Consider the following 21246-nt stretch of genomic DNA (forward strand, 5'->3'; position numbering starts at 1 on the left):
ACGCTAGAGTTTCATTACCTCTTCTGGCATACAGGACCATACTGGGAGGAACCCACCTCTGCTATATATATATGCCATATGTGTACATACATATTACATAATATAGAGTGTGTATAGGCACACAAAAAGAGACATTATCTACTATATATATATATATATATACTCTATGTGTATGTACACACACACACACACACAGCTCTTCTAACACTATACACATTCAATCTCACTTACTGCATTACACACACAGAGTCAACTTTCTGCCATACATTTAACTATAACTTCTGTAACATTAGAACATTATACATGCCTTCAGATGTTCTTCCCTAGCTTGCACATGACTGTTAGAGCCAGGAAATGTCATGGATTGAGTAAAATGTGTTGAAACTCACTTAGCAATGCTCTTGCGTAGCAACCTAAATGTTGGGCTCAATTGTGATCATAAGTCAAGGACTACCTCTGCCTTCCTCTGCATGGCAGCCTTGTCCTAGTAAACTCCTTCTCCTTTCTGGCAATTGCCCTCTTGTTAGAGGCACCAAAATAATCCAGACAACATAAGATTTCTTGCTGGTTGGACTAGAAGGCCTCCAAGGTCCCTACTAACCCTGCTATTCTATGATTCTGCAAGGATCTTCTGCTGGAGCAGGGGGTTGGACTAGATCAGGTGGCAACCTTTTCGGCACCGAGTGCACAAACTGCAACCCAAAACCAACTATTTATTGCAAAGTGCCAACACGGGAATTTAACCTGAAAAATGAAGTTTTACTATCTAAAATACTGATAAACAAGGCAGAGTTCAGCTAATTGTTCTAAGAAAAATGTGATAAATGCACTTTTATGCCCCCCTTTTTTCTGATTTTAAAATATTACATTTAGCAGCAATAAAAAAGAAAAACTTTTAAACATCATTTCCCTTTTTTTCTCTCTCTATTCCTCCCCCCTCTGTTTCTCTTCCCCCTCTCTTTCTCTCAATTTCCCACCCTTCCTCCCTCCTTTCTCTCTTTCCGTCCCCGCTCTTCCTCTTCTTTCTTTCTTTCCCCCTTTCTCCCCCTTTCTCTCCTTCCCTCCCTTCCTCCCTCCTTCTCTCTTTCTCCTTCTCTCTTTCTCTCTCTTTCCTTCCCTCCCCTCTCTTCCTCTCTCTTTCCCCACTCTTTCTTTCCCCCCTTTCCTTGCCTGTCTCTTTAAATTGTGCCTCTTTGTCTCAAGGGCCCCAGCAGAACAAAGCAATTGGGAAAGGATTGGTGCGGGGTGGTGGTGGAATAAGGTAAGGAGGCAAAACAGAGGGAGGGGGTGGGAAAGGCGGGGCATCCCACCACAAGAACCTCTGCTGGAAAAGCTATCGGGGAGGTGAGAGTGAGTGAGCTGAGAAGCCTCCGTTTCTCCTCACCTTATTTACACACACACACACACACACCACACACCAATCCTTTCCCAATTGCTTTGTCCCGCTTGGGCTCTTGAGAGGAGCCTGCGACGTGCGTTTTCTATCAAGGTTAGGCTCATTTCAGGGGGAGCATGCGTGGTGACAAAGAGGCGCGATTTAAAGAGACAGGTGAGCCATTTTGGGGGATGGAAGCGGCTTCTCCATCATGACTCCAGGAGGAGGAGGGGACCCAATCTCCCTTGTTGGGAAGATTCCTCTCTGTTTCTCATCTCTCTCTTTCTCCCCCCCTTTCTCTCTTTGTCCATCTCTCTTTCTCCCTCTCTCTTTCTCTTTCTCTCTCCCTACTCTTTCTCTCTCCCCCTCTTTCTCTCTTTCTCCATCTCTCTCTCTGTATCTCATCTCTCTTTCTCTCCCCTCTCTCTCGTGTGTGTGTGTGTGTACATGCGCAAGCCTGATAAAGGATAACTGCCCCTTCCTCTTTCTCCCCCCTCTCTGTTGTGTGTGTGTGCGTGCGTGTGCATGCACGTGTGCACATGAGCAAGCCTGATAAGAGGACAGAGCCATTCACTTCCCCAGCACAGGAAGGGGTTTGAGACTGCATCGCAGCCCTGAGCGCCAACAACTGCCCCTTTCTCTTTTCCCCCCTCTTGTTGCAGTCACACTCTCTTCTTCTTTCTCCCTCCCCCACGAGGTTGCCATTCCCTTCGCGGCATCTGCAGGGCTTGAGACTTCCCTCTCTTCTCTTTCCTGAGGTGTGGGCTTTAATGAAGGGGAAACAAAAGTGACCAAACACGTGCATGGGGAGCCCGGCCCCCTCCCTTCTGCTTTGTTTTTCTGCCCTCTTTTTCACTTTAAAAAGGCCTTTGAACACATGCTGAGGAGGAACCCCTGCCCTCCCATCACTCAACCTTCTGCACAACCTCCCTCCCACCTTCACCCAAAGCCTCGCACCGGACCAGGAGACTGGAATTTCTCCCCCCCCCCCTGTTGTGTACTTTGGTAACAGGACTGTTTTTCCAGTAGAGTAGAGGGAGGGGTCACGCGAGGTTTAACACAGCCTGATTGGTCCATTAGACTGAGAGAAAACTTTTTAACCTTCAGCTTCTCCTGTTGGTTCCCAGTTTCCTCTCAGTCTGGTCCAAAGCACTGTGCTTGGTTCCTAGTAAGCTGTTAGAGTAAATAGTGAGTTTTTTGTTCAGAGCTATTTCGTTTAATTGAGAATTCTAAATTTACTAAATTACAAGCTGCGCCCTGCAGGACAGCCTGTTACTGTCCTCAGCAGGCCGTTTCCCTCTCCCTCCCTGCGGGCAGGTCGTCCGGACTGATTCCTGGTGTCTCGGGTGTGCCGGGCAACCCCGCAGCGTCGTAAGCCTCCCCCAGCTGCCCGCACCGAAAGACTTCGGCCGAAGAGTAAGTGACGGGGCCGCAGCGCGATTTACGGCGCGAAGACCGGCAGACCGCTCCCCTCCGTTCCGCGCCTCTTCTCCCGTGGCGGCTACAGCCCCACGGCAGCGGCACGTGTTTTCTTGATAATTTAAAGTGGAATGAAGAGACTGGGGAGGCCAGGGGCGGTGCGCTATTATTAGCGGCCACCTGAAGAATCAGTTAACGGGCGAAGCGGCGGCCATTTTGAACACGTGCGTCGGCCGGCACAGACAAGGCCCGAAGCCATCTGCAGGCCTAAGACTGTCAGAGAAGAAGGCCCAGGACGAGCGGTCCTTTCCACAGGGAGCCAAGGCCTCTACATTCTACTGTGAGCACGTGAGTGAGGGCGATGGTGGCGTGATCTGAAGCGGCACAGGCCGCGCGCCCCCAGCCTCAGGAGGACAAGGCAGGCCCCACGGAGCCGGCTAGGCCTCGAATTTCCAGGCCCTCTGCAGACAACAGGCCTTCCAGAGCTCTGCAAAGAGACAAGCTCAGACATTCCAGGGCTATTGAAAGAACCATAGCAAGGGCCGAAAGGAAGGCCCAATCCTCTAGGCCCAGGTCCAGGTCTCCTCTGGCTGAGGCCCCTTGCCCTTCTCCCATGATCAACAGGGGTTTCAGCCCTTCCTCCCCCTCTGTCTCCCCATCCAGGTCTGATAGGAGCGGGGGGTGGGGAGATTCACCCTCACAAGCTAACTCCCCTGAGGCAAGTGGGGTGGAGATGGCTGATCCTTTAGAGGGTCCCTCTGATAACTACCAGCACACCAGGAAAACTCGGGCAGGTGTAGTTCCAAGAAGTTATGATTCAGAGTATGATGAGGATGATCTCGAGCATCTCCCAGAGAAGATCTAGGGCCTCCTCGCCTTCTCTTCTGAGTGAGGTGTCTTCTAGGGGGGAGGCACACAGGAAGGAGGACTGGGGGTTCTCTGAGGACGAAGATGCAACCCCTGACCCTCCCCCCTCCTCCAATCTATTCCTCCCGGCCATGTTCAAGCCCTTACTCCGGAAGGCCAGGAAGACCACTAAGATAGGGACTGGGGATCCCACTTTTCCCCCTCCTAGGGATCCGGACATGGTCATGTTCTCAAACACGGCCACTAATAAAGAGGAGATTCCAGCTCCTCCACTATTTTTAGAAGTGGCCACTAGCCAGTGGGCTCGTCCCTCAAACTTTTCTTCCCCAGGCAGCAACGATCGTCGCGCCTATAATTTGGAGAAGTCCTTTGTGCAGGCCCCCCAACTCCCTGCCATTTATCAGCCTATAGCTGCTCTGGTCTCCTCTTCCCCAGTGGTTTCGGGGGATGCGGCAGACAAGCTTAAACCGGAGGATAAGAGGGCGGAATTGACCCTGCGGAAGAACTATAACGCTTCCGCATGGGCGGTCAGGGCGGCAGCCGCAGCCTCGTATTTTAACCGCACGACGGTGATGTGGCTCCGCCAACTCCAGGATAGTATCCCAATCCAGGACGACCGCGTTCACCAGGACTTGACCAAAATTATGGCTGCATGCCAGTATTCCGCTGATGCGACCCTGGACGCTGTGAGGTTTGGTTCCAGCGCCCTGGCCACATCAGTCGCTTCCCGCCGGCTCCTTTGGCTTAGGAACTGGCAAATAGACAACAAGGCGAAATGGGACCTTGTGGCAGCCCATTTCGCAGGTCCGAATCTGTTCGGGGGCAGCCCTGGATCCCATATTGGTGGAAAACAAAGACAAGAAAAAGGTCTTGCTTACCTCCACCAAGAAGTCCGAGTCCCGTAGCCATCCATATCGCAGGTCCTCTTTTAGGGCCTCGAACAAGGACCAGGAACAACGCTTCCAACCTTACAGGCAGGACAGGCAGTTTCATCGGCCTGGCTATCAGGACCGTTCCCGATACCAATCTCAATCCAAACGGCCCTTTCGCGGGGGGGGGGCTGCCCCTTCCAGAGAGGGAAATGACTCGAACCCGAGTCATCCCATCGGCGGCCGCCTGGCTCTGTACGCGGACAAATGGGACGAAGTCACCTCAGATGGGTGGGTCGGGGCCACAGTCCATCACGGGCTGAGGTTAGAGTTCCTCTCCAAACCTCCAAGGTTTTTCAAGGTTTTCCTGTTCAAAGTTCTGGCAGCACTGGCGGCTCACCTACCATCCATTCCGGTGAGGCTCCAGTGCTACTTGGACGATGTCCTAGTCCAGGCAGAGTCCCTTCCCAGGGCAACTTCAGATCTCTGGCTAACGATCCGCTGGCTCCAGACCCTGGGTTTTTCAGTGAATTTTCCCAAAAGCCACTTGTCCCCATCCAGACAGATTCTCCATCTAGGGACAGTTATAAATTCTGTCTCAGGGAGGGTTCGCCTATCCCCAGATCGCTTAGCCAGTCTGCGACAGTTGGTTGCCAACGTCCGAAGAAAAAGGTCTGTTTCCATCCTGACCTTATCCCAACTTCTGGGAAAGATGGTGTCCTGTATAGGGATAGTCCCCTTGGCCCGGCTCCACCTACGACCTCTTCAGTGGGCACTGATCCCGGCCCAGAAAAAGATGATGAGCAACTCCCTACGCCCGAGTCGCCTACCGGCAGACGTGAGGCTGTCCCTCAGGTGGTGGATGTCCCCGGCACTTCAGCAAGGGGGATCATTTTGGGAGCTGGAGAGGGTGACCATCACAACGGACGCGAGCCTCTTTGGCTGGGGGGCCATAATGGGCACCAACATGGCCCAAGGACGCTGGACTGCCTCAGATCTCAGCCACAATATCAACTGGCAGGAACTGAAGGCCGCGAGACTGGCCCTCCGGACTTTTCATCGACATCTCCAGGGACGACACGTCGTCCTGCTCATGGACAATGTGGCAACAAAAGCCCACGTAAACTGTCAAGGGGGGACCCACTCCCACGCCCTGTGGCGGGAGGCGCAGACGTTGGGCTTGTGGGCGGAGAGACACTTGGCCTCGATAATGGCAGAACATATCTCGGGGTTGTCCAATCACCAGGCGGACTGGCTGAGCCGAGCGACTCTGGACAATGGCGAGTGGCAGCTGTCGCCAGAGTTGTTTCAGAAGATCTGTCGGAAATTCGGCATGCCACTAGTGGACCTGTTCACCACTCCCGACAACGCCCAACTGCCGAGGTTCTTCACCCGGTTCCAGACTCCCTCAGCGGAGGGCGCGGATGCCCTCAGGAGCCATTGGCCTCCGGGCCTTCTTTACGCCTTCCCTCCCCTTCCCCTCATTCCCAGGACTATCAGGAAGGTAGTAACAGAAAGAGCCCTTGTCATTCTATTAGCCACGTACTGGCCAAGGAGGCCATGGTTTGCGGACCTGGTCAGCTCTCGGTGGCAGAACCTTGGAGAATACCCCCGGGGGAGGTCGCTCTTTGTCAGGGGGTCTTGCACCACCCAGAGCCGCAGTGGCTCCATCTGACCGCTTGGCTCTTGAGCGGGGGATCCTAAGGGGGAAGAGACTGTCCTCGGGGGTTATAGCTACCTTAGAGGCATCCAGAAGGCTGTCTACTACTAGAATTTACAACGCCACCTGGGCGGCCTTTGCAAAGTGGTGTATTCCCCTTGGGATGGATCCTTCTAGGGCCACTGTTCCGGATGTGCTCGAGTTCCTGCAAAAGGGACTGGAGGACGGTTTGTCCCACAATACCCTTCGGCGACAGGTGGCAGCCTTGGCCACCATCTTAGGGGGGGAGGGGTCCTATACCCTTTCCCACTCCCCGTTGATAAAATGGTTTCTAAAAGGGGCAGCCAATATCCATCCGCCCCCAGTACATAGGTTTCCAACCTGGGATCTCACCCTGGTTCTGAAGGCGCTGACGGGTTCCCCCTTCGAGCCTCTTAGAACGGTGCACATGCGCCTCCTCACTCTCAAAGTCGTTTTTCTAGTGGCCATTACATCGGCCAGACGCATATCGGAGTTGGGGGCTCTATCTTCCCGCAGTGACCTTTGTCTTATACATCAGGACAGGATTGTGTTGTGTTTGGATCCTTCATCTATTCTGAAAGTGAATTCGCTTTTTCATAGAGCCCAGGAAATAGTACTGCCAATTTTTTGTCCCAATCCATCACGGGAAAGAGCAGGTGTGGCACCGGTTGGACATTCGGCGTGCCGTTCGTATTTACCTGAAGCGGACAGAGGGTGTTCGGAAGACAGAGGCACTATTCGTCTCCTTTCAACCGGGTTCGCTTGGGGCAAAGGTGTCCTCCTCCACTATAGGGAGGTGGATTAGACTGGCCATAGTTGAGGCATATGGAGCCTCGGGGCAGTCCCCCCCCCCTCGGGTATAACTGCTCACTCTACCTGTAGTGCGGCCGCTACTGCGGCCTGGGCTACTAGAGCGCCCCTCGAAGATATCTGCCATGCAGCTACCTGGGCTTCTCCTACACCTTTCATTAAGCACTACCGACTGGATGTGTATGCCTCGGCTGAGGCGTCATTCGGTCGGAGGGTTCTCCAGAGGGTGGCAGCCAATCCTCCCCCAGGGACCCAGTCTACCCGCCCTGGGACTTAGCATGGGTATGTCCCTCGCGTGACCCCTCCCTCTATTCTACTGGAAAAAGAATGTTGGTCTTACCTGAACGTTTTTTCTGTAGAGTAGAGGGAGGGGTCACGTTCCCGCCCTAGTTAGTTAGACAGGGTCCAGGGTGGGGTAGGATCCGGTGGCCCCGGGGGGGCTTGTCCTTGTTGTTCATCATTGCAGACGCAGACCGTGACATCGCGGAAACTGGGAACCAACAGGAGAAGCTGAAGGTTAAGAAGTTTTCTCTCAGTCTAATGGACCAATCAGGCTGTGTTAAACCACATGTGACCCCTCCCTCTACTCGACAGAAAAAAGCGTTCAGGTAAGACCAACGTTCTTTCTCTCTCCCCCTTTTCCAGCCAAAAAACATGCCAGCAACGGCAGTGGTGACTGAGGGAATCGGTTCGGGGGCGTGGCCTGCCTGGGTCACTGCCGGTTCCAGCAACCCAGACAGGCATACCACTACTGGTTTGGCTGAACTGGTCCAAATTGGTAGGAACCCACCTCTAGTGGAATCTAATCTTCCAACTTATCCAAATAACTTCTTGCTTTTTCTTTTCATACAAGTTTGAAATCAGATTCAGAATGTATTGGCTTGGAAGTACACAGTTGGATTAGTTGCATATTAGAGCTGCATTTTAAAATTTAGTATAGCCTAGGGCAATTGTAATTCTTTACAGTAGCATTTTGTGATTCTGAGTGCCCATTTGCTACTGTGCCCACTCAACATCCTATGTACTGTACTACTTTCCAAGTCCTATGTATATTTGATTCCTGTTGCCTGAAAAAGAGATTGGATAACCATTTGAATGAAATGTTATAGAGTTTCCTGCTTGGGTAGGGGGATTGGACTAGAACACGGCAGTCAAACTTGCAGCCCATGGGCCAGATTGGTCATGTGCTGGCCACACTCAAATCCTGTTTAGTGAAGGGGGGAAAGTCCTGATAAGTCACATGACGCCGCCATGATGATGCAAGCTTGATACCCCTGGACTAGAAGATCTTGAAGGTCCCTTCCAACTCTATTACTCTGTTATCTTCTGCTACAGAAATTGTGCATTAAGCTTTGTGGTTGTGCAGTAAGCTTCTCTGCTGAAGTTTTTCTTGGAATGCCTTTTTAGGGGTGATATTAATCAGGGAGAAGTCTGACTTATTTTTTCTTGCAGGGGGGCTGTTTTCTTTGGCAGATATGAAATGTTGCATTTTGTGCCAATCTGTTATTTAGTCTTGCTATTTTATATGCATTTAAAAAAATAGTCTAGGCTACTTAAGTATGATTTATTTGTATTATTTTTATCTGCTATTTCTAGCTTTGTAGTCTATGTTGGTATTATGGTTGCAGTGTGAACTGTCCTGGAATTAATTTTGAATGAGGATATACTATGAATATTTTAAATAGTTCAACATTGCACTTTTATTATACAAATAACCAGGCTGAATGTCTGAAAGCAAAAATAGTCCTAATTGATAGGATAATGATACTGAACAATGGTCAAATTCCAGATTAGAACTGTTAGTCTCAAAGCCAGAAATTTACATAGCTAACATAGTTAATGTCAAGCATTGGAAAGTATTGCTAGGCCTTTCACTTGCAAATTTCTCTTTAGGAGAGAAACTATTTTTAAAACAAATAGATCTTGCATGTTAGTAACACAACACAATAAAGAATTGATATCAAGATCCTAAATGCTAGAAATCAGTTGTAGATATTTATACTGTATCCCATTTGTGTGGTACCAAAATAAATTCTGGACTCTTTTTCTTCCCTTTGGAACACAGATGTCAAACTCGCCATGTTACATTGCCATTGTGTTGTTGCAGAAAATGACAGGCTTTAGACTTCTCAGGATACAGGAGGAGTTTATTTGGCAGCCAGGTTCAGAAAGTTAGCCCATGGCAACGTTGCGAATTCTGAACAACCTTTATTACTGATGCACGTGTTCTTATACATTCTCAAAGCAGAGCAACACGGAAATACTTAACTCATTTCTTATTGGTTATTTTGGGGAAAAAGCCTTATAAGTAGATGGGAGTCTTACTTCTCCTTTTGTTGCAGGTATGGACTACGTGTCATTAATGAACTTTATTTGAACCTTGTGGTTTTGGACTTTTGACATAGGGACTTTTACTGGAACATGTTGTGGTTGAGGGCTGATGACATTTCCTTATCTTTTGAAACAGGCTTCTAACTGTCCCTTTTATGCCACGTCTTTATTCTTATATTTTAATTCATATTTTATTCTACTTTATCCCCCTCTTCTAGACTCTATTAATACCCACAATTGAATCTAGCCTGTTAGATTAACAATAAAAGCATGCAGGGTACAGAATAGCAAAGAAAAGCAAGAATACAAGCAATACACATCTTAGGGCTTATCTTCCGGACTCACTTTCTCTACTTCTAAGAGGGCAATTTGAATATAGGAAATAGTATCTGAGACTTCATCTTCCTTGAGGGTATGTGGGATTAGGCTTTCCATTAACATTAATTCCTTTTCAGCCCATATTTCTTTTACAGACCTCATAACGAGCTGTTTAAGCAAGGGTATTATGCAAGGGAGGAAGGCTAAGGTTGCGATTCCACATAATAAAAGAAATAGCATTTGCTTAATCCATCCTGTTCCCGGTAGCCAAGAGAACCACACATCTGTTCCTTGTATTTTTTCACCAATAGAGGAAGCTCGATCTCTTAGTTCTTGGACCACCCTCCGGACTGCTCCTGATCTATTCATATAGAAGCAACAATCTTCTCCCAGGAATGCACATAGCCCACCCTTTTCAGCAGTTAAAAGATCAATGGCTCGCTGGTTCTGTAATACTACGGCTGCTAAGGAATCAATTTGGTCTTGGACTTCAACCAAGGTGCCAGCAAATTTGTTCAGGCTTTCTTGGAATTCTTCCGACAGTTGCCTGAACTGTGTAATGGAATGGGTCATTCCACCTACACCCGTTCCTACTGCTGTCCCTATTCCCAGGATTGCTAATAGTGGAATTAGGAGTGGCACTCTTTTCTGGACATGTCCCATGAGGGATACAGGGAGGGCCTGTTCCCCACTTACTACCCCCATTTTGGGGAGGAGGTGTACTAGGGTGCATCTGCCAGTCCAATTAGTGGGCAAGCACAGATAGGCATTTCTCCTGCAGAGAAAGAAAATTCCATTTTCTCCTACACATACGCCTATGTTCATGGAGAAGGCATGGACTTGGAGGTTCCTTTCATTAGTCCAGACTTGTAAAGTTCCTGCTAAGAACATACCAGACAGGCGCTGTAATGGAACTTCTTGATTAGGGTCCATTAACTTATTCCTGAGGATTGGCCCTTCAAAGAGATATTGGGAACTTGCATTTCCAGGGGGGAAGTAAACACAGACTCCCGTAGTGGACTGTATTGAGAGCCAAATGGGCAGTCGGGGTGATTGGAATGGCCTGGGGCAGCTTCCAATGGTCAGATTCCCCTCCCATCGGTTAAAAACAAGTGGAGATGGGAGCGAGAAAGTGACTTTCTGTTGGAAGAGCTTGTGAGCAGACGGAGACATGCTGCGAGTCAATTTTACGTCTATAAGGGGGCAAGGTACATTTCAGATAGGCATTGTTCCTCTGATTGTGACCCCACAGGAATGCCAGGCTCCTGATATCATTTGATGCACAAGGAGGGTGACCCTATAATTTCTTCACCAACTGCTATGGGCCCAACGATGGGGAGATGGCTCATCCCCAGTCTTTTAAGCGCGTCATACAGATTGCCATGTAGCTGGGTTTCTGCCATTTTAGTTCCTCATCTACCTCCCTTGTCAAAAACTATCGTAGCTCTGGTCTTTTCCCAGAGATCTGACTCGACTGGCACCGCATGATAAGATGAGGGTCTGGCAGACAAACATAACCAGCATTTCTGGCCCAGGGCAGGGTCAGACTGATTGATTAAGCTTTGTCCTAATTCCAACACTTTTAACATGTAATCCCCTTGTCTTAACTGTTGTAGGGGTCCGTTTTCCCTAGGCTTTGCTCTTTTTCTTATAGGGTTTGTCAAATAGCTGGCTGGAAGTGTTGGAATTGGCTTGCAGTTTTGCCCCCAAGCATAAATAATGCGCCACTGACAGGAGTGGACCGGTTCCCCACACTGTAATGGCTTTTTATCTTGTTCTCTGGGATTTTTGACATCCTCGGATCCTTCTTCAAGAGCTAAGGCCGTTTCTTGGGTATTTTCGCAACATGGGGAGTTAATAGTCAGGAAGTTATCACTTAGCATGCCTTTTGCCAACAACATCCAAAGCCACAAACAACTCATAATTATCCCTTACACAAGATTTTCCTTTTACACAGTTCCTCTTTTGCCTATAGATTCACCACATCAGGGAGAGGGTTAGGATTATATATGGTTTGGAGGGTTACAGCATTGGCTTCTGGCTCTCCACAAGACCAAATCTTATTTGCTAGAAACACCCAACAAATTATAATAAGAATAATCAAACTTACAAAAGTAAAGGATATAGTGGCTACAGATATAAAAGCTTGCACCGCCATATCCTGACAGGTGCTCAATTTCCCTAATTCATCTTGCAACTGATAAGTTGGAACGTTGTTTTCCTTCCTTCAATTCTTCAGCCATACGTCAAGAAACCAGCTTCAGGTTTGTGGTTTCAGTAGGGCTTCTTCTGCCCCGTAAGAACTATCCGTTGCCGATAGGGAAGCTTATAGGAGCCATGTCAGGCCTGTAGTTATGTTCTTTTTAGGATCTTTGGCCTGCCACACTTTCTTATAATTTTCTATGCTGTTTCATTAGTGTAGTAGTTGGGAGGGGGGAATAGAAAGGAGTAGGATTGTGGAATGTTTTGTTGTCATTCTTTTATAGAAGCTCAAGGTCATCTTTTGTCTCCGCACCTCGACACCTGACCGGAACCAGAGGGGTGTAGATGCCAGCGTGGAAGATGATGATTGGAACATGTGATGGATTTGTGGGTGTGGGGATAGATCATGAACTTTCAACTGGGTGGAATTCCAGGATGCAGATCAGAGTTGGAATTCCATAGCCGTGCTAACATGCCTGTTATGAATAAATGGGAACTTTAAGGAAGATTCTGCCTTGGACAATGATTTATTTCATACATGGTATTTAGAACGCTAACAAGCTGTTTCTTTAAGCGTACTACTAAGGGGCGGGATTCGTCCAAGTCAGCCTCCCAGTATTCTTCAGCGTCTGGTTTAATGCGGATCCAATGAATCCAAGACTTAGATTTTAAAACTTTTACTGCAAGTGGAGAACACATAACTACAGTATATAGGCCCTTCCATCTAGGTTTCAAGTTCTCTCCCTTCCAGTGTTTTACCCACACCCTGTCCCCCACATGAATATTATGACTGGAATTTGTTAAAAATGGTGGGGTAAGGGAGACACAATATTGTTGGATTTCTTGTATTTGCTTATTTAATTCTCCCACCATTTGGTTCACCCATGAGGCCCCCAGCTGTCCCAGGTCCCCTATGTGATTTTTCAAATTAGAGCTTATTACCAGTGGCCGTCCAAACATCATTTCAAAAGGGGACAATTTAAGTCCTTTTTGTGGAGTACATCTTACAGACCAGAGAGCTAAGGGTAAGGCATCTACCTATTTAAGATGGGTTTCAAAATACACTTTACCTTTTCCTTAACAGTGCGATTCACACATTTGCTTAATTTCTTTCCTGAGGCCGTTAAAAGACCTCTTTCCCTATAATCAGCAGTATTGATATGCAAAGTAAGGAAGGCATACAGAGTCAGTTCAGATGTTCACCCTTTCATTCTTTGCCCTCTCTAATGCACGGATTAAAGCCCATAATTCTGCTACTTGGGCACTAGTGCCTTTTGAGTCAGGAGTGCCTGATATTTGTAAATTCTAGGGATTGTTAACCATAAATGTCCCTTCGTTTCTAAAATTCCTTGAATTGTGTGGCTGGTGTAGATAGTGGTAGGCTGTCCGAAAGTTAATTTATTAGCTTCCTCCATTAGTAGTAGGAGCCAGCCTTTTGCATCAACTGTTTGGATAGATAAGCCACAAGTTATTTTCAACTTCCCTTTTCCTGCGTCAGGACTCCCAGAGCAGTGTTGCCTTTTGAATCCACAAAGAGATTAAAGGGTTTTTCTAAGTTGGGGAGCGCCATTACCGGAGCTTGAGATAATTCTGTTTTTAGGGTTTCAAAAGCCCATTTTTGTTCCAGCCCCCAAATGAAGGGTTCCTTTTCACCCCCCCTTCATGGAGATATACAAAGGTTTGGCCAAAAAAGCGATCCTCCCGGGGGATCGTAAATCTTGACCTTTCAATTCAATTGACCAGGTTCCATTCTTCTATTCTGTCCTCTTCCCTGCCCTCCTATCCCAGCTTCTAGCCTTTTGGGACAGTCTAACATCCAGTGACCTACTTTTTTACACCAATTACATCAACCTCTGCTCTGGGTTTGGGATTTATTTGACAATGCAACTGCCAGCAATTCGGCTTTACATTGCATTCTATCATCCTTCTTTTTCTCTTCTACTCTTTCTCTGTTCACAAAGACTTTGCAAGCGATTTCCATGAATTGGCTTATATTCATCCCTAAGACTCCATCTTGCCTCTGGAGTTTGCGTCTAATGTCCAGGGCACTTTGAGATATGAAGGCCAACGCTAGCATAAGGGCATTTTCGGGATCCAGGGGGTTGATTGTGGTGTAGGTTTTATACGCATTGACCAACCTTTGAAAAAAGGCTTCGGGACTTTCATCTGATTTTTGGATCACAAGAGAGGGTTTGGACATATTTACTGAGGGTTTTGCAGCTTGTCCCAAGCCTTGAAGAATTAGTGCCTGATAGTCCCGGAGGGAGGCCATGTCTCTATAGGGGTCCCACTGCGGATCTTGCCGAGGAAACCATAAATTTAGTGCAGCTTGAAGGCTCCCTCCATCTGCGGGTTTCAAGATTTTTCCAATGGCACTACTCAACCTTTCTCTTTCTTCTCCATTAAGGAGAGTAGTCATTAATTGCTCCAAATCCTGCCATGTTGGATTATGGGTTCTGATAATGACCCTAAACAAGTCAGTGACTTTCTGAGGCTTAGCGAACAGTGGTCCGTAATGTTGTTTCCAATTCAACAGGTCTGTGATGGTAAACAGGAGGTATTGAAACAAAGGCTGGATCTCTACTTGTCCCTGTCCATCTATAACCTTTTGATCAATTTGGTGCAGTGGAACTAGGAGCTGACTTCTGGTTCGGGCTGCAACAGGGAAATTCTGTTGGGTTACAGGAGAAGGGGGTCCGCTAAGCGGACTTTCCAATTTTTTCCTTTCTCCCTGGTCACTTTGTCCTACTGCCCCTTGGTTAATTCCACCGCTGGTATTTGAAGGTTGCCTTGGGTGATAAAGAGGGGCATATGGAGGGGGGGCTTCTTCTTCATTGGGCGCAGTTTGGAGGAGAGGCTTTTTCTCAGGGTGATTCATTTTGACCTTGCTTTTGCCATTTCCTTTTATTCGAGCCACACAAACTTTTACGGCTTCCTTTTTACATTTACGGAGCCAGTCAGGATTTTGTTGCACTGCTATCTGCCATTGGTCAATATACTGATATTGATCTGGGTGACCAGTTTTAGCATCTGCTATGATCTGATGTACTTTTGAAATGATGTCTGGATTAAAAGTACCTTCAGGTTTCCATCCTATATTAAAGGTTGGCCATTCATTCTCACAGAATCTTTTTAGCTCCCCAGGGTTGGGTTTGGGATCTCCATAATCTCCACTAAAAGCTCTCTTGAAGTTTTTCAACATGCACTGGAGAGGCATTCAAGGAATCCTCCCCCCTCCCATATTATATTTCTAACACAATTTCTGCTGACCTGCGGCCCCGGAGAATCACAGCCACCAACAGGAACTGCAGCAGATTAACCTCCCACACAAACCTAGAGCCTCATTAGGATATGCTGGTTCCGTTTGGAAGGGACAGTATCCTGGGCTCGGGGGGGTGTGTGTGATCAGGCCTCCTCTTCCACTCCTAACTGAGTGGGACTACAATTCTTTTGATACTTGCCTGCAGGCGTCTTCTTTCTCAGCCGGCGTAATTTTTATTAACTTGTCCTGATCCTGGTCAGATTCTTGGATCAGTGGTGTTCTCCGGATGCCCAAGAGAGGTCATCAGCACTCTTCCAGAGAAAGGTCTCCGTTGGCACCTGAAGACACGCGAGATGGCCTCGATGGGGCACCGGTCGGTCCATTTAGTCCTCAGCGAAATATTGCTCTAAGTCCTGCCGCGGTCGCCAGAATTGCTGTAGAAAATGACAGGCTTTAGACTTCTCAGGATACAGGAGGAGTTTATTTGGCAGCCAGGTCCAGAAAGTTAGCCCATGGCTAACGTTGCGAATTCTGAACAACCTTTATTATTGATGCACGCGTTCTTATACATTCTCAAAGCAGCGCAACACGGAAATACTTAACTCATTTCTTATTGGTTATTTTGGGGGGAAAGCCTTATAAGTAGATGGGGGTCTTACTTCTCCTTTTGTTACAGGTATGGACTATGTGTCATTAACAAGCTTTATTTGAACCTTGTGGTTTTGGACTTTTGACATAGGGACATTTACTGGAACATGTTGCGGTAGAAGGTTGATGACATTTCCTTTTCTTTTGAAACAGGCTTCTAACTGTCCCTTCTGTGCCACGTCTTTATTCTTATATTTTAATTCATATTTTATTCTACTTTATCATGACAGTTCACAATGTTTTTCCCCTTCATGGAGCTGTGGTGGGTGTGGCCTGCACGTGACACATTTGGCCTACGGGCCGCCAGTTTGACACCCCTGCTTTGGAAGTTTAAAAGGCTGGTACTTAAACTACCACCACAACCATTAAAGCCTTTAACTATTCAAAGTAGAGCAACTTTAACTTTTTAGAAGCTGATTAAAGAACAAAATGGGTTCCTCTGCTAAGAGTTTTCCTTTTAACATTTTTAAAGGGTAAAAACAATTAGTTCTTCTCAATCTGGTAATACATAGCGTACTGGTTATCCTCTGAAAACTCCTAGACAGAGCAGCGAAGCAAAGTGCAGCCCTGAATATTTTAAAAATGTTAATTCTTGGTGAATTTCTTATATTAAAGCAATACTTAAGTATTCTAGCAAATAATTGATGGGCAGCAAGAGAGAGAGAGCACAATAAAGACATTATCTATATTGCTCATTTCCACTACTACATTCTGCAGCAATCCTTTGGGGAGAGGAGGGGCAAGTGTGCATAGTCAATGGAAGGAAATGTACTTGGCCAAAATGAGAGCTAAAACATTTATGATTACCTATAACAAACAGGTGTTATACAAAGAATAACCATTACAAAGCTGCCCCCAGTTTACAGTCTTGTTCATCTAACATAGGCATAACACAGAAAGTATATAAAGGAAGCATCTCAGAGGCAGAGATGAGCCTGCTAGGGAGAGAAAAACATTTAAGCAAGTTCTGAATTGTAAAATTATAATGAGGCAGGACAAAACTACCATAGCAGTCCAGAACTTGATAAATATTCATTATTTCATATTTGACATATAAACTTATTGAGTAACAGTTGTTTGCTTCCCTACTCTCCCTACTTCTGCAAGATCAAATCTAGGAGGTCCTGCAAAAAGTCCATTATGTTTGATTTTGGCTAAAGTTAAGTATTTCCTATCATTTTAATTTTTAAGAAGCATCACCTTCGCCATAAAAATCTCTTGTCTGTATTCTCCATTCTCTTCTCAGTCAGGAATCAAATTACTCCCTCTCCCATGTGGAATGCTTTCCTACCTTTGGCACATTCTTCCTGTAGTCAGGTGCTATCTATAAATTTCATTCTATTTTATTTCTACTGCTATTTTAAATACTTGCCTGGAACTTTTCTTGGATGCTGTTTTATAATTTGGGTTAAAATGCTTACTTTTAAACAGAAACAGTGTTTAATGATTTTCTTAAATGTGACAGCTAAGAATAAAAAGAAATACAAGACTAGTAAGTGCAATTCAAATAATTCAGAACAGATTCTGAATTGCCATTTGGAAGAGCATTTTCAGGATGAAACTGTCACTGCGTTAATTGGTTTGTCAACTTGTGCTTATATTCTGAGTTATACAATAGGCTGAATTGTTTCTTATCTGACAATGATTAATGTGCATGTCTCATAATACGTCACACATTCTTTTACTTTCCTTCTGATCTTCCGTTCGCGTGCTGAAGGAGGTGGGCAACATAGCTCTTGCCAAAATGTAAGATTTAGATAGTAAGATTTGTATTTTTATTTTATTTTATATTAAAGTTGTTTATTAGAATATGCCCCGGGTTTTATTTTTCTGCTTATTCGGAAATATGCTACAAGGAATGCCAAGATCCAGCACCTCATTAATTAAGGGGGGGAACTCCCCCTCCTTCACAGAAACCACCTTGGGTATTTTGGACCACTCTTTCAGCCCAAGCGATGTTACAGGGTTTTGATATCGGAAAAATGGGTGGGGACATTATGTACAACACTTGAACTATAGAATAAGATAAGATGAAAATCTCATAAATAAAGAATAACACAAATAACTTCTAAGCAAGACAAAATAAAAGCAAAAAGAGAGGAACATCTAGTCCTACAACATAAAATTGTTATTTGCATTTTTACACAAAGTATGACAATTCCTTTCTTTATAAATTAAACCTCAGATAATTGGAATCATATTATCCCTTTTGTTCTTTTTTTCTTTCCATGGATATAACGTTAGTTCAAAGGCTGAGATTTAAATTTTATCAAGCCAGCATTCTCATCCTTCTAAGATAAAAAGATCAACCTTTTTCAAAAGGCAAATCAGGATATATCGAAAACTCTTCATACCTGGACAAATTCAATTTTGGGGAAATCTAATAACAGCACCTTTAAATCTTACCTTCTAAGTCTCAGGTATACCTTATTATGAGGGATCCTTGGTGCTGTCTGAGCTTGCTGGTTTTCTTGCAGATGTTTCATTACCCAAACTACGTAGCATCACCAGCACTGATGATGTTACCTAGTTTGGTTAATGAAATGTTTGCAAAAAAACAAGCAATGTCAGAAAGCATCAAAGACCTGCATTTCAGCCCTGAGCTACAAATATTCTTTATTGTTACCTTATCTTATAAAAGGGTGTAGCAGGCATGACTGAAGAATAATGGACTAATGCACTGGTGGATTTCAATTTTTTTTAGAACCTATTCTGTAGGTGCGGCCTGTTTCATGGGAGTAATTTGGCAGTCATGTGAGCAGATGGGAGTGGCTTGGCAGCCATGTGACTGGGTAGGAGTGGCTTGGTGATCATGTGACTAGGTGGGACTGGCTTGGCAGTCATATGATTGGGTGTGGCCAACTTGTAAAATGTGGTGAAACTCACTTAACAATGCTCTTGCTTAGCAACCAAAATATTGGCTCAGAAATTCTGGTATTTGAAGCACGCAAGTCTTAAAGCTGTCAAGTTACAAGACCCTTGCACACCTAACCCTTTAGAAAAAAAACCCCAGGTGTTCAATCTTGACAGCTTTAAGATTTGTGGACTTCAACTCCCAGAATTCCTCCTCCAGTCATGTTGGCTGAAGAACTCTGGCATTTGAACCCAGGGGTGTTCAAACTTGACAGCTTTAAGACTTGTGGACTTCAACTCCCAGAATTCCTCCTCCAGTCATGTTGGCTGAAGAACTCTGGCATTTGAAGTGTGCAAGTGTTAAAGCCGTCAAGTTACAAGACCCTTGCACCTCTAGCCCTTTACAAAAAAACAACAACCCAGGGGTGTTCAAACTTGACAGCTTTAAGACTTGTGGACTTCAGCTTCCAGAATTCCTCCTTCCCTCGCTCAGCTGCTGTCGCCGGGGTGCCACCAGGACAAGCGAGGTCTTGGGAAGGATCTTCCCTCTCACTCCAGAGAGCCCATGCTGGGAGAGAAGAAGTGGGCTGGTTTGAATGCGGGCAAGCGGGTGGTTTAGTGGCCAGTGAGTGCCTCCTTCACTCGTTTGGGCAGGTGGAGAAATAAAGGCGTGCGATAGCCGAGGGCGAAGGAGCTCTCCTTCGCCCTTGGTGGTTGGGGTGTTTTCTCACCCGCCTCCTTTCTTTCTCTGCCTGCCTCCTTCACTCGTTCGGGCAGGCGGAGAAAGAAAGGAGGTGCACGATAAAGCAACCCCGCCATCAAGGGCGAAGGGGAGCGCCTTCACCCTCGGCTATCGCACACCTCCTTTCTTTCTCCGCCAACCCAAATGAGTGAAGGAGGCCACTAAATTGCCCGCTTGCCTGCGTTCAAACCAGCCCACCTCCTCTCTTCTGGCATGGGCTCTCTGGAGGGTGAGGGTAGGTCTCTTCCAAGACTGGCTTACCTTACCTTGCGGAGCAGTTCCGGGACGGCAGGATATTCTTTTTTTCATTGGTATGGGGGCATAGCCTCAACCCCTGCCTTCCTGCCGCCTTCAGTCCAGCCCCGCGCAATCTCCCTGCCACCGCACTGACCTGGGGATACTCCCAGCTCTGCTGGATGGCCGCTCCGTCACGTCCCGTTGCCGGCTGCAGTTGGCTTTCTCCTGGTGATCTTTCCTGGCTGGGGGAGACCCTCCAGGGCAGCCCCACTACTCTGGCCATGCTCTGTGCCCCCAGAGCAGTCACATGGTGATGGTGCACAGACTGCTGACGAACCCAAGGTCCACTCCAACCTCAGCTCCTCTTTCTTCTCTTTGGGAAGCAGTTTGCAAAGTCCCGGTTTTGCAAGGTGCTTATCAAAGAGACGGAAGCGGGGGCTTCTTCCAACAGCTGAGTCCTCCACTCCAGCAAAAGAAGTGGGTGGGTGGGGCAAGCATGGTGTGGACAGGTGGGGTGAGAGAGAGAGAGTGAATGGTGGACGGGCGGGCGGGGGGAGTGAGCAGATGGGGCAGGCCAGGGGAGGGACCATTCTGGTATGGGGCTCTGGAGTCCCCAGTATGCAAATGCACGCCGGATTTCTGTCACTGGTACGCATGTACCATACCATACCGTCTGAAACCCACCTCTGGACTAATGTACCTTCAAGACAAAAAGGATGGTAGCCATCAGTTGGGGAGGCAAATTAAAAGTTGTTGACTTGTTCTACTACACTTTTATTGATGCCCTAAAGTACAGAGATCTAACATACCATTCCAATGGTGGCATCAGGAATACCAATATACAATTTAGCCAAAGAACCTGCCATAAAACCTGGACACTTTATAACTTGGGAGTATCAAAAACCTAACAATTAAATATGAAATTATGGTTTCATCTGATGTTACAACACTTTTCACATCCATAAATCCAGAATTAGCAGAATGCTTTGCAGCATAACTATAAAATATATTAGACCAGGGGTGTCAAACTCAAGGATGCTTAGATCTGGCCCACATGCCCACCCTGGAAACAACAAAGGACTGGTGCATGGTGCCTCTGCAGTGAAAACGGAGCTTGGCGAGGCTGTGTGTAGCCTGCCTGGGCTCCAGTTTTGGCTACAATGGCCTCCTGCAGCACCCTGCCAGTGAAAATGGAGCTCAGGATGGCCACACACGGCCCTCCCAGGCTCCATTTTTCCTAGCAGCGGGCTGCAGGAGGCCATCATGGCTGAAAACAGAGGCTCGAGTGATGTCAAGCTGCCCACACCCCCTGGCCACCCCCCACCCCCGAGGTGAAACACAACCCTCATGTAGCCCTTAATGAAATCGAGTTTGACACCCTTGTACTAGACAGAACATCCAAAATTGAAATAAATTTACCTCACCACTTTCAGTTCAATGGACAAATATACAGACAAAATACCAAGATCATCCATCTTGGAATTCATAGATGAGATGCAATCCCTATAAACAATAGCATTCCTGCATATGCAACCAAATATGGATACATAATGTAGATGACTATCATCATAATAAAAACAGTTTATTTGTTTATTTAAATTTATTGGCCATCCAATTCCAGTGGATTCTAGG

At 46.6% G+C, this 21246-nt stretch overlaps 1 long non-coding RNA gene across 1 annotated transcript in view; it reads left to right on the forward strand.

Annotated features, from left to right (window-relative positions):
* The window catches only part of LOC309394792, a 482407-nt gene that overhangs the window by 60801 nt on the left and 400360 nt on the right, over window positions 1–21246 (forward strand). The window lies entirely within an intron of this gene.

Source organism: Natrix helvetica (genome assembly GCF_964273705.1).
Source record: "Natrix helvetica genome assembly, chromosome: 6".
In the NCBI taxonomy this organism is placed as follows: Eukaryota; Metazoa; Chordata; class Lepidosauria; order Squamata; family Natricidae; genus Natrix; species Natrix helvetica.